Source organism: Phyllobates terribilis, unplaced genomic scaffold (assembly GCF_046119375.1).
Source record: "Phyllobates terribilis strain yellow unplaced genomic scaffold, ASM4611937v1 Scaffold_3__8_contigs__length_932513732, whole genome shotgun sequence".
In the NCBI taxonomy this organism is placed as follows: domain Eukaryota; kingdom Metazoa; phylum Chordata; class Amphibia; order Anura; family Dendrobatidae; genus Phyllobates; species Phyllobates terribilis.
This window is the reverse complement of record NW_027362763.1, coordinates 684,157,742-684,169,001: the sequence shown is the minus strand read 5'-3', so window position 1 is coordinate 684,169,001 and position 11,260 is coordinate 684,157,742.

Below are 11,260 nucleotides of genomic sequence, written 5' to 3'. Positions count from 1 at the left end.
CCTCTCTTAAAGGGACCGCGCGCGCCGTCCTAAGGAGTCCCCGGCCAATTGCCGGAGGACCTCACATATAAAAGGCACCTCCTCCAAAATGGAGGTGCCCGAGCAATGTTGTAGCACAGTTCACTACTCTGCTTCTGTTAGAACCTTGCTGTTAGTTTTTTTTTCCTTTGCTGGTCACATGACCTTGTTGGCCTATTTAGTCCTGCTCCGCCCTTCTGGCTTTGCTGGACTTCATTGTATATCTACTTTCTAGCTAGCCTGTGCTCTGTATCTAACTCTGTTAGTTTGCTTGGTCTACGGACCTCTATGTTCTATCTATTTTGTTTGTTCGTCTGTCTGCTACTATTTCTGTTAGGAGGTGTCCCATATTCCTCCCAGTCCTTAGTACTTGTAGGGATTCCCTCCCCACATCTATAGGTCTTCGTACAGACTAGATTAGGACTTTAGCAGGTCTGATCGCAGGATCAGGTTCCCTGTTACATCGTAGGGATTCAGCTGAGTCTCATAGTAGGGACAGATCTCCTCTCTTTCCTTAGCTTTGGTAGCAGAACATAACAGTAAGTCCAGCCAGCAAATTCTCTAAGGAAAGATTTTTCTGTTCCATCATGGTGTCGGTTCAGGATTTGGCTCATAGCCTGCAGGGACTCTCTCTGGAGGTGGCCGAGCTCCGTCAGCACGTGAGTAACTGTCCTGGAGCACATTTCTTGGAGCCTAAGGTATGTTTGCCGGATTTGTTTTTTGGTGAACACCGAGAATTTTTTTCATTTAAAAATGCTTGCTTATTGTATTTTCGTTTGAGACCTAAGTCCTCTGGGGATGAATCCCAGCGCGTAGGGTTCATAATGTCACTTTTGCGCAAAGAGCCTCAGGAGTGGGCCTTTTCTTTGCAACCTAGTGATTCATGCTTCAGATCAGTGGATAGTTTTTTTTCTGCTTTGGGACTATTATATGATGATCCTGACCGTGTCGCATCAGCTGAGACTGAGTTGAGACGTCTAAAACAAGGATCGGGTAATGTGGAAAAATATTGTACACATTTTCGTCGTTGGTTCACTCAAACAGGGTGGAACGATTCTGCTCTGAAAAGTCTATTTCTTGCTGGGCTCAGTGAAAGGGTTAAAGACCTGCTAATTGCTTATCCTACACCTGAAGATTTGCAACAGGCTATGCAATTAGCTATACGGGTGGATAGAAGACTGCGTGCTAGGGTTAATGAGAGCAAATCCTCTGCTATGTCAGTTTCTGGTTATGATAATGTGTGTACTAACAGTGGTGAACCGATGGAGATTGGATCGGTGGCACCTCGCTCTCAAGAAAAAGACCGTCGTTTTTCGCAAGGCTTGTGTTTCTATTGCGGAAAAACTGGTCATTTGATTAAAGGCTGTGAGCTTCGTATGAAGAAAGAAAAAAAAATGGTCAGTCACGCCCGTATTGCCTGTTTAAATTCCAAGGGTATATTTTTAGCTGCTTCCACGATTGCTCAGGAAAAATTAATGGAATTTCGGGTGTTTGTTGATTGCGGGTCTACACTGAATGTAATTGATGGGGGATTCGTGGAAAAACTCAATTTAAAACCTGAACCTTTGTCATCCCCCATTGCTGTGGTTTCTGTGGATGGCTCCCCTTTGAAGAATATTACTCTCAAGGTCAGTGAATTTCCTCTCACTATTAATGGTGTTCACCATGAGAAATTGGATTTGGTAGTGTTGAATAACTTGCCTTCTCCAGTAATATTGGGTTTGCCCTGGTTAAAATTTCACAATCCTGTACTGGATTGGTCTACCAGTGAAATTAAATCCTGGAGCCATAAATGTTATGACAAGTGTTGTAACGGGCGTATTGCAGCTTTGGATAGGGGAGAATTGCCTGTTCCTATTCAGGATTTTTGGAGAGTTTTTTCTGAGAAGGAATCGCAGGTTTTGCCTCCCCATAGAGACTATGATTGTTCTATTGAATTTGTCCCTGGAGCGACTCTTCCTAAGAGTCGTTTATTTAACCTTACTATTCCTGAGAGGAAGGCTTTGGAGGAATACATACAGACAAGCTTGGCCGCCGGTCACATTAGGCCCTCTAAGTCTCCTGTGGTGGTTGGATTTTTTTTTGTAAAAAAAAAGGACGGCGGTTTACGTCCTTGTCTGGATTTTCGTGAGATTAACAAAATTACGGTACGCAATCCTTACCCACTGCCATTGATTCCTGATCTGTTTAACCAGTTATTGGGGGCCAAGTGGTTCTCTAAAATTGACCTTAAGGGGGCATACAATCTGTTGCGCATGAAGGAGGGTGATGAATGGAAGACTGCTTTTAACACTCCTGTGGGTCATTTTGAGAATCTGGTTATGCCTTTTGGTCTTACTAATGCTCCTGCATTTTTTCAGAATCTGATTAATGACATCCTTAGACCTTTGATCGGTAAAAATGTGGTTGTGTATTTGGATGACATTTTGATTTATTCGCCAGATCTGGAGTCTCATTGGCGGAGCGTACGTGAGGTATTACAGTTATTAATGGACAATTCGCTTTTTGCTAAGCTGGAGAAATGTGAGTTCGCTGTACAGAGAATTAGTTTTTTGGGCTACATTATCTCCAGCAAAGGTTTTGAGATGGATCCGGTTAAGGTTCAGGCTGTGCAGGAATGGCCTAGGCCTATTGGTTTGAAATCGATACAGAGGTTTTTGGGTTTCGCCAATTACTATAGAAAGTTCATAAAAAATTTTTCTAGTATTGTCAAACCTCTGACTGATCTCACCAGGAAAGGTGCTGATGCGGTTCAGTGGTCTTCTGAGGCCATTGAAGCTTTTGTGTATCTCAAGGAGAGGTTCACCTCTGCTCCCATCCTTATGCAGCCTGATGTTACTAGGCCGTTTTTGGTTGAGGTTGATGCTTCCTCTGTGGGGGTTGGCGCAGTATTGTCTCAGGATAACGGGGATGGATTACATCCCTGTGCCTTTTTTTCAAAAAAATTTTCGGAGACTGAATTGAATTACGATATTGGTAATCGGGAATTATTGGCTATTAAACTCGCATTTGAACACTGGCGCCACTTCTTGGAAGGTGCGGAATTTCCCGTTCAGGTTCTTACGGATCATAAAAATCTGATATATCTTGATGCTGCCAAGCGCCTGAATGCCCGTCAGGCTAGGTGGGCACTGTTTTTCTCGCGGTTTAATTTCTCCGTTACTTACATCCCTGGTACTAAGAATGTTAAGGCGGATGCCTTGTCTCGCAGTTTTTCTCCCATAGTCGGTGCTGAGAAAGAGGAAAACATTTTACAAGAAGGTGTTGTGATAGCTGCTTTAGACTCCGTTTTGGAAGATGAGATTCTTAAAGCTCAGGAGAATGCCCCATCTAACACTCCTCATGGGAGGTTGTTTGTGCCTGAGACCTTTAGGAGAGATTTGTTTGTTGAGTGTCACGAATCTCGGTTGGCAGGTCATCCCGGAATCTCTGAGACCAAGAGACTGGTGGGTCGCAGTTTTTGGTGGCCTGGATGGCAGAAGGAAGTCATTAAGTGGGTGCGCCAATGTACTATATGTGCTAGATCTAAGTCCTCACATACTCCTGCTGCGGGGTTGCTTTGTCCTTTGGAGGTCCCCAGTGCTCCTTGGACACATTTGGCTATGGACTTTATAACTGACCTTCCCCCCTCTGAGGGTTTTACTGTCATCTGGGTAGTCGTGGACCGTTTTAGCAAGATGTGTCACTTGGTTCCCTTCGTCAAACTGCCCTGCGCTAAAACTCTCGCTAAGGCCTTTGTCAAGGAAATTGTCAGACTTCATGGCGTTCCTACTGACATTGTTTCTGATAGGGGTCCTCAGTTCGTGGCTCGTTTTTGGCGTGCCTTTTGTGACAGGTTGGGAATTCATTTGTCGTTTTCGTCCGGATATCATCCTGAATCTAATGGCCAGACAGAAAGGAAAAACCAGGATGTTGAGCAGTTCTTGCGTTGTTTTGTGGCAGACAATCAAGAGGGGTGGTCTGAGTTTCTGCCACTTGCCGAATTTGCTCTGAACAATCATACATCTTCTTCTGCTGGTTGTTCGCCTTTTTTTTGTTGTTCTGGGAGACATCCGTCGTTCGGGTCGTTCTCCAAGTTGGGATCTGCCGTGCCTGAGGAGGAGAATTTTTCCGGTGATTTGGAAAGAGTTTGGACGGATGTGCGTGGTAATCTTCAGGAGGCCAACAGAAAATCTAAAGACTACTTTGATAGGAAACGACAGGAGGTTTTGTTCGCTGTTGGTGACATGGTTTGGTTGTCCTCTAGGAATCTGCGGTTGAGGATTCCTTCTAAGAAATTGGGTCCCAAGTTTGTAGGGCCCTTTAAGGTGCTTCAGGTTGTCAACCAATCTGCTGTTAGGTTGGAGGTTCCTACCTCCTGGAGAATTAATCCGGTCTTTCATGTCTCTCTGTTAAAAAAAGCTGTTGTGTCGGATGGTGACGCCTCTGCCTCTGTTCCTCCGGTGGTGGAGGACGGGGAATATGAAATTTCTCGCATCCTTGACTCTAGACGGTATAGAGGTAGTTTGCAGTATCTTGTGGCCTGGAAAGGTTTCGGACCCGAGGATAACTCTTGGGTGAGGTCAGATGATGTTTCCGCGTCCAGACTTATCAGAGCGTTTCACAGGAGATTTCCTGATAAGCCTGGTCCTAGGGGATCCGGAGGATCCTCTTAGAAGGGGGGGTACTGTTAGAACCTTGCTGTTAGTTTTTTTTTCCTTTGCTGGTCACATGACCTTGTTGGCCTATTTAGTCCTGCTCCGCCCTTCTGGCTTTGCTGGACTTCATTGTATATCTACTTTCTAGCTAGCCTGTGCTCTGTATCTAACTCTGTTAGTTTGCTTGGTCTACGGACCTCTATGTTCTATCTATTTTGTTTGTTCGTCTGTCTGCTACTATTTCTGTTAGGAGGTGTCCCATATTCCTCCCAGTCCTTAGTACTTGTAGGGATTCCCTCCTCACATCTATAGGTCTTCGTACAGACTAGATTAGGACTTTAGCAGGTCTGATCGCAGGATCAGGTTCCCTGTTACATCGTAGGGATTCAGCTGAGTCTCATAGTAGGGACAGATCTCCTCTCTTTCCTTAGCTTTGGTAGCAGAACATAACAGCTTCAGCCCTCAGGTCCCGTTGCCAGTTTCCTGCCAGATTCCTGCCAGCCTGCTGTCTAACTCCTGCTTGATTTTCCTGCTACCTGCCTGCCAGCCTGAGGTCCGACGGTCTGCCTTCCAAACTCCTGTCAGTCTGTCTAAGGACCAGCTTGCCCGCTCACCTGGGAGCGCACATCTTCTACCTGCCTGCTTACCTGAGGTCCGACGGTCTGCCTACCAACTCCTGTCAGTCTGTCTAAGGACCAGCCTGCCTGCTCACCTGGGAGCGCACCCCTGTTACCTGCCTGCTAGCCTACCCGGAGGCTCCGTCGTCACGTGCTGTGACCACCTGCCATTCCAGAGACTCCTGTCCGCTCACCTGGGAGCGCACACCTGGTACCTGCCCGCTAGCCTACCTGGAGGCTCCGCCGTCACGAGCTGTGACCACCTGCCATTCCAGAGACTCTCGCTTGCTCACCTGGGAGCACACATCAACCATCTGCCTGCTAGCCTACCTGGAGGCTCTGCCATCACAGGTCGTACCTACCCTTTATCCAGAGACTGCCCCGGTCACTTGCCGTGACCCCCTGCCCGTTCATCCAGAGACTGCCCCGGTCACTTGCCGTGAACTCCTGCCCGTTCTTCCAGAGACTGCCCCGGTCACTTGCCGTGACCTCCTGCCCGTTCCTCCAGAGACTGCCCCGGTCACTTGCCGTGACCTCCAACCCGTTCACTCAGAGACTGTCCCGGTCACCTGCTGTGACTACCTGCCCGTCCTCCCTGGTCGCCACCCGCTCCTTTACAAGGACTGCTCCCTTGTATAGTAGCTCAGAGGTTCCGCCTCCCAGACCCGTTACAACCCCTGTGGCGACTGAACCCTCAGGGGCGCCACATAAGCAGTGCACTGTGCAGGCCGGCTTTCTGTTTTGTGCAGGTGCCAGGGTTCAGCGGCAGTTTTTAGTGGAGTGCACAGTTTTGCAGATTATTGTGGCAACTGCCATCAATTTATATAAGCTGATTTGCTGCAACGTTTTCAACAATAGAAGATTTTACGTATTACCAAATAAAATTTTTTAGTCTATTTACTATTAAAGTGCACTACTGCAAATTAATTAAATGGAGTGGCAGGTTTCACATGTGCCCTTATGACACTGGAGATTCTTGAATACGGCCGAAAGCAGCACTCAGTTATCTTCATCAGTGTCATAGATATCAATTGAGAGGTAGAGTGACAATAATTCCCTTCGGGCACAGGGTGAAAGGGGCAACAGATGTCCCATGTTCTTGAACAGGAGGAGGAGGAAGAAGCCGTCCCCATGTTGGCCGCCACATGCTGGGAGGCCACGCCGCGACCGGAGCTGGGTCTGGTTCAGCACGAGCTTAAAATGACTTACTGGACCCGGATGGGGAAGAAAGGATGCCGCCGCTCGAGAGGATCCACGAACCAGGTCGGTGTACTCCCCCTGGGCCGCCTGCATCCCCTCAGATGGCTGAAGAGGAAGAAGAGCTTCCCCTTCCCGTCTTGCTTCCCCTAAGAGCTGGTCCCTGCTCTGCGGCCTGCCCCTACCCCTCTTCCTGCTCCCGAGTCTCCACCACGGTCCACGCCCGACGAGTTTGACTGGGACAACGGGCGCTGGGACCCCCCTATCTGCCCAGGATCTTCCCCCCTCGCCTTCTGCTGCCCCAGGGAACTGCCGGACGTGGTACAGGAACGCATACAGGCTGATGCGCTCGCGCGGGAATGGCTGTCGCGGGCTCAGTTCGAGGAGCAGTGCACTGAGGGGAGGGTTGTGGACTTTAAAATTGTAAGAGGATTTGGCTTCATCAAGGAACAGGGCACAGGCGATGTCGTGTACGTCAACAGAGCCATGGTGAAGAGAGACACTTTGCCATATCACATGCACAGCCTGTATGTGGGAGAAAAGGTTAACTTCACGAAGGGTTGTCGGAAGGGTTGGTATGCGGTGGGTGTCATGCGCCCCTCCTTGGCTGAGGAGGCCGCTCGCTGGGAAGAAGAGGCAGCATTCGAGCAGGCCCAAAGTCATCAGTGGCGACACCCACCTTCGTGTAGCCAGCCAGAGCGCCAAACTTCCAACACCCCGAAGCCGTCTTGGACCATGGAGATGGGCAACCAGACCCAGGAACAGGAGAGTTACACTCTGGCCTCAACTAGACCCCAGGAGGCTGCAGCTTCAGCACCTGCAGCACCCCCAGTGGCAGTCTCCAGCGTCTATATTAACAACGCCAACAACGTGGTGGTGGCCAGTACTGACATCCAGAAAGTGGACAAGGGGAGACAGCAATGCCCCCTGGAGGTGAGATCTCCTCCATCTCCCAACACCTGCGTCAAGTTGATGCAAGAGGACTACTTCAGTAAGCTGAGGAAGTGAGGTTTGTTTTCTATTCTCCGGAAGCCATCCCATATGGCTGAGTTTGAGGCCAGTCTGAGCCACAAGGCTCCATTCCTACTGTCCGGGACAGTGTTCCAGTTTTCACTGAGTGGCCGTTGCCACTTGCAGCATTTTACCACCGGGAGGCTGGGCTATACCGAGATAGCTGACCATGTTCTGAGAGACCGGTACGTCGTTCAAGGGAGAAAAAAAGTTGGGTTTGCAAAGTTAAAATGTTTTATGAGTGATATATATATACAGTGCCTACAAGTAGTATTCAACCCCCTGCAGATTTAGCTGGTTTGATAAGATGCAAATAAGTTAGAGCCTTCAAACTGCAAACGAGAGTAGGTTTTATGAACAGAAGCATAAATCTTACAAACCAAAAAGTTATGTTGCTCAGTTGAATTTTATTAAATTTTAAACATAAAAGTGTGGGTCAATTATTATACAACCCCTATGTTTAATATTTTGTGGAATAACCCTTGTTTGCAATTACAGCTAATAATCGTCTTTTATAAGACCTGATCAGGCCGGCACAGGTCTGTGGAGTTATCTTGGCCCACTCCTCCATGCAGATCTTCTCCAAGTTATCTAGGTTCTTTGGGTGTCTCATGTGGACTTTATTCTTGAGCTCCTTCCACAAGTTTTCAATTGGGTTAAGGTCAGGAGACTGACTAGGCCACTCCAACACCTTGACTTTTTCCCTCTTGAACCAGGCCTTGGTTTTCTTGGCTGTGTGCTTTGGGTCGTTGTCTTGTTGGAAGATGAAATTACGACCCATCTTAAGATCCTTGATGGAGGAGTGGAGGTTCTTGGCCAAAATCTCCAGGTAGGCCGTGCTATCCATCTTCCCATGGATGCGGACCAGATGGCCAGGCCCCTTGGCAGAGAAACAGCCCCACAGCATGATGCTGCCACCACCATGCTTGACTGTAGGGATGGTATTCTTGGGGTCGTATGCAGTGCCATCCAGTCTCCAAACGTCACGTGTGTGGTTGGCACCAAAGATCTCGATCTTGGTCTCATCAGACCATAGAACCTTGAACCAGTCTGTCTCAGAGTCCTCCAAGTGATCATGAGCAAACTGTAGACGAGCCTTGACATGACGCTTTGAAAGTAAAGGTACCTTACGGGCTCGTCTGGAACGGAGACCATTGCGGTGGAGTACGTTACTTATGGTATTGACTGAAACAAATGTCCCCACTGCCATGAGATATTCCCGGAGCTCCTTCCTTGTTGTCCTTGGGTTAGCCTTGACTCTTCGGACAAGCCTGGCCTCGGCACGGGAGGACACTTTCAAAGGCTGTCCAGGCCGTGGAAGGCTAACAGTAGTTCCATAAGCCTTCCACTTACGGATGATGCTCCCAACAGTGGAGACAGGTAGGCCCAACTCCTTGGAAAGGGTTTTGTACCCCTTGCCAGCCTTGTGACCCTCCACGATCTTGTCTCTGATGGCCTTGGAATGCTCCTTTGTCTTTCCCATGGTGACCATGTCTGAGTGCTGTTCACAAGTTTGGGGAGGGTCTTAAATAGTCAGAAAAGGCTGGCAAAAGAGATCTTTAATCCACACATGTGAAGCTCATTATTCTTGGTGCCTGAACTACTTCCTAATACTTTAGGGGGACCAAACAGAATTCTTGTGGTTTGAGGGGTTGAATAATAAATGACACTCTGAATTAACTTTTAACGTTTAAAAAAAAAAAAAAAAAATTTGCTGCAGAGCATTTCCCACTTCCAGGCTGATCTACAGTACAAATGTCACAATGCCAAGTTAATTCCGCATGTGTCAACCAGCTAAATCTGCAGGGGGTTGAATACTACTTGTAGGCACTGTATATACATATATATATATATATAGAGAATGGTCAGGGACGACGAAGTTCTGAAGTGGGGGCATGTAGGGGTTGGCTGGGTGATGAAGACGTCGGATCAAGAAGGGATTAAGTGTTTTATGTTTGTGTGGTTTATGATATGATATGTTTGCTATGATATCCCTATGGCCGTTATTGTATTCGGTTCTCCATAGGCTTGGCCTAAGGCCGTCCCTGGGATGCGGGAAGTCTGCACAGAAGGGAACTATACAATAGATAGGGATTCAGGTGCACTACACTGTTCACACACTAGGCAGTTAATACAGGGGTTTACATCATTAGCTGAGAGGAGTTATAGCATTATCATTTCCTGGTTACAGACAGTATAGGAGGGGAGAGTGAATAGTAATGAGCAGTAGGTAGTGTACACCTGCCATTAGGGGAGGCCTGTGTCAGTCCACTCCATTCCTGGGTTCAAAGCCAGAGTGCACAGAACCGGGGTAGGTTCTGTTCCCATACACACAGAGAGACGGAGTGTGGAGGAACACTGAGCAGACAGGAAAACAGACTCCATCAGCAGTAGCAGCAATAAAGAAGTGGTTTACTAGTGGGAGTTATCAGAACAGAATGAGGACACAGAGACGGAATCTGAACGCTGGCACAGTTCAGGCTCATGGCCTGTTAGAGGTGCTCAAGGCGAGGCCTCTGTTTCCCTACAGGGGAGTTTCTCAGCCAGGTCCCAGAAGATGTGGAAGATGTTGAGTCTCAGTAAGGGACGAGAGCAAATACTGGAAAGGTACATTACCAAGGGGGCTTCACTAACCAAAGAACTTGTCTTGATCTGTGTACTGCAGCCGTGTATGGAAAAATTGCACAGTAAAAGTGAGTCTGTTAACCTGAATCTACCAACTCCTCCAATGCAGCACACACTCCGGTCTTAGTCCTTAATAGTAGAGGGGGCATTGGGCGAAGAGAAGATAGTTCCGGCACACAGCGTGATGGTAGCGGGCCGTGTGCACCCCTCTACATTCTGGTGACCGGTGAGATCCGTACTGATCATCAGTATCCAGTGGATAGCTGATACCTTGATTAGGTTGGAATTCTTTTCCAAATTCTCGAAACGCTACTTGAAAATGCTTGTTTTTCTTAGCACTTTTTTTTTGTGTGTGTGAGCGTACTCTAATGGCCCCAATACATGGGCCATTTAAAGAATGGGGTAAACAACTCTCTGAGACTACAGTCCTGTTCATCGTTATTGGCACCCATGAAGTTTAAGGACATAATGTGGAATATCTCCTGAAAAAAAATGAATAAAGTGAAACAGTTTTCTGTATAGAGACTCGTGTTAAATACAAAAGAGCAAATGATAAACAATAATTTAAAACAAAAAAAAAATTAGGAGGGAAAAATAGAAAAACCTAAAGCTTGCTGTCCCACTGATATTGGCACCCTTTACATTCATTTAGTATGGAAACACATTTGGACTCGCCTGTGGTAAATCACAAAAGAGATTCACCTGTGATTAATTTTCGGTACCCATGTGACATGAATTAGCCAATGAATGATGACTTCAGGGTTTTAAAAAGCCACAAGTTAGGCCTTGTTCCTTTGTCACAATGGTGAAGATAAAGGGACTGTCTGAGGACATCAGAACTGCTATTATTAGCAAACACAAGACTTACAAAGGGTATAAGGCCATCTCCAAAGACCTTAGTATCCCAGTTTCAACAGTGTGCAATGTTATTAAGAAGTTTGCCAAGCATGGAACCGTCAAGAACCTCCCTGGACATGGGGGTAAGAGAAAAATTGACAAGAGATGTCTTTGAAGGTTGGTGCAAACATCCAAAGACCTGAATGCTAACCTAGAACAGTCTCTGGGGTCATGGTTTCAATAAGTACCACACACCGCACACTAAACAAAGAAAATCTTTAAGGGTGAAGGTCAAGGAAGAAACCATTTCTGAAGAAA